Source organism: Musca autumnalis, unplaced genomic scaffold (assembly GCF_047663935.1).
Source record: "Musca autumnalis isolate F117 unplaced genomic scaffold, ASM4766393v1 scaffold_4, whole genome shotgun sequence".
Taxonomy (NCBI): domain Eukaryota; kingdom Metazoa; phylum Arthropoda; class Insecta; order Diptera; family Muscidae; genus Musca; species Musca autumnalis.
The window spans coordinates 162,214,757-162,217,766 of record NW_027411977.1 but is presented as its reverse complement, the minus strand read 5'-3'; the positions used below and the strand labels follow the sequence as shown (position 1 = coordinate 162,217,766).

Below are 3,010 nucleotides of genomic sequence, written 5' to 3'. Positions count from 1 at the left end.
ATTGTCGTCCAAACACATAACCACTAACACTCTCCCCCCTCCACTAAGCAATTAACAAGAAGAAAACATTTGATGACAATTTTTGTACTGTTTGTGCAAAAACCAACAAAACAGCAAAGCCTATTCTTTATTGAAACAACGTGTTTCAAATATTGCTTGAATTAACGATTAAAACTGCATTTTCTTGTGCTTTGAAATTCAGACTTTTTTTCTGACCATTTATCTCCTTCTATGTTTACAGTGAAAGCTTTACACACTTATTGTTGTCCAACCAAGCCGCTACCACTCTCCCCTTTACTCTTTACGCACAGAAAATGTCTACGTGACAACCAAACAACAACAGTGCATCTTCTTTTTTAGAAGAATACACACATTTTCTTTAAAAAACTTAACCGCTAACACTCCCCCATCCACTAAGCAATTAACAAGAAGAGAACATTCGATGGAAATTTCTTATATTGTTGGCACAAAAAAAAAACAACAAAACAGCAAAGCCTCTTCTTTATTAAAACAACGTGTTTCAAATATTACTTGAATTAACTATTATAACTACATTTTCTTGTGCTTTGAAATTCTGACTATTTTGTTTGTAACCATTGATCTTTTTCTATGTGTACAACTCATTGTTGTTCAACCAAGCCGCTACCACTCTGCCCTTCACTCTTTACGTGAAAAAAAGGCCTACGCGACAACTAAACAACAACACCACATTCATTCCTTACCAAAAAAAAGTATACATATTTATGTACATACATTATCTAACCGTTGACTGATCCATTGGTGCAAAACTTTTCGTTCTTAACTACAACATTCATTTATACATACACACGTATGTATATCCAAACGAATATCAACAGCCACAAAATAAATTAATTGCAACAGCCACACGCGAGCGCACGCGAGAATAACTTATAGACGTTATTCTCATTTGCTCTCAGAAAGATTTATGAAGTGCCAACAAGAAATTATGTTCTTCTTTCCACTCAGTTGTTGTTAAACTTTCGAAGTGATCACACGCGTTCTTTCAAGAAGTATTAAAAAGGTGTTAATAAAAGCAAAAATACTGTTTGGTGCAATTTTTTAATAATAATTGTAAGTGATGAAGTGTTTTCTTTGTGATAAAAGTTTTACTGAAAATTAATATCTTTTTAAACATTTAAAAGAATATTATTTTCTTAAAAAACACGATAACTATATGTGCTGTGAAAATGTATACAATAGTTCATCGACATACAAAAGACATGTTAAAAAAAACATGGTAACACCCAATCTGTAATTGGTGAATGTTATACGGAAATTCCAAGCAAGTGTCAATTAGAGTCGGTATATGTCCCAATGGAGTGTGATATTGAAAATTGCAACAAACACAGTCAAGACCGTGGTGAATGTAATGCGGAAATTCCAATCAATTTTCAAATAGAATCGGTAGATGTCCCACTCCATTGTGACATTGAAAATGACAGGTAAACGGACCATGAAAACTCAATAAAAACAATCTTCAACAATTCCATGGAATTTCAAACTGCTATGCATGCAAAGTTCAACTTAACCCGAAAAGACGTTGAATGTATAAATGAAAACATTATAAATTTCATTATTAATCCAATTCTTGATACATTTTGTTCTCTCTCCCATAATTCAGATCGGGAACTACCTCATACAATTTATAATTTCTCGGAGAAGTGCAAAACTATATTTAATAATCTAAAAACAGAACACAAGTTGAAAAAATAAAAGATGTCCATCCCCCCAAATACCAGAAGTAATATATCAAAAGATAATGGTATGTATGAAGAAAAAGAGCTAGTTATGTCTTAATTGTAACATATTCTCATTTTAATTTGCAGATGAAACCATTCTGGCATACATCACTAGCATCAAATATGACAATTTAACAGCTGAGCAATTTAAGAATGCGTGGAGGGCTTCATCTAAAAATATAGAGTAAAACAATTTATGGATGGAACAAGTAACATAACTGATATTTTTAAAAAGTGGCCACAATATAAACGACCAAACGGCTGTCAATTGGTAAGATAGACATTTAATTTGTATATATAGATGGTGCTGACTTAACTTTCTTTTATATTTCTTCAGATTGACATTGATTTTAATGTGTTAGACAAACACGGATCATCATTAATTGATTGGGATGACAAATTAAAAACCATTTTGACACACACAAGAAATAATATAACATTTCGGGATCCTTTTATGAAGGAAGTATTATGGTCAGTGGAAAATGATGGATTTGAAAAAGGTAGTATGTTTAAAACTAATCATTAAATAGATTGTTGTAAATATTTTTAATTTTCTAGATAACAATATATTAAGGATTTTATAGTTTCTCCATGGCTATTTATATCCCACAAAAAAATTCACGCGCACAAAGAATGAAGGAAGAAAGGAGTTTGGTCGCTTTACAATTAAAGACTCATAGGAGGCATTTATATACATCAATGAGATGGCCATTTAATGCCTATAAGCAACATCAAACGAGCACTTGATGTATGTATGTTTTAAATCATTCCATGTTTTTAATGTAGAATATCCATTGCCTTCATCTCTATTTTGGCAGTTCATAGAAATATATATGTATGAAAGAAGCAGAAAACTAAAACAAATTCTAAAATTTGTGTTTTAGTAGATAAACTATTGAAAAATTAAAAATTGTTTTAAACTTTTCATTTGTATCTCATTACATTCCATATTTAATTCATTACTTTTCAAACATAAATTACTCCATTTGTAATCCATTGTTTTAAACTTTTCATTTGTATCTCATTACATTCCATATTTAATTCATTACTTTTCAAACATAAATTACTCCATTTGTAATCCATTAAATTTAATGTTAAATTACATTCTTCATATTGACATTCAAACTAACATTTAATACATTGTATTTCGAATTTAAATTAGTTTTTAATTGAGTATTTAATTTTAAATTCAAACTAGTACTTAAAACATTTTATTTGAAATTCAAATTAGTATTTAATTTTAAAAATTA

General features: G+C 29.9%; 1 long non-coding RNA gene across 1 annotated transcript; it reads left to right on the top strand.

The window, feature by feature from the left end:
• Positions 1-998: 998 nt before the first annotated feature.
• Positions 999-2,589, top strand: LOC141401397 (uncharacterized). The gene is made up of 5 exons (XR_012412345.1): positions 999-1,092; positions 1,643-1,783; positions 1,848-2,031; positions 2,098-2,260; positions 2,319-2,589. It is a non-coding gene; the product is annotated as an uncharacterized lncRNA (long non-coding RNA).
• Positions 2,590-3,010: the final 421 nt, after the last annotated feature.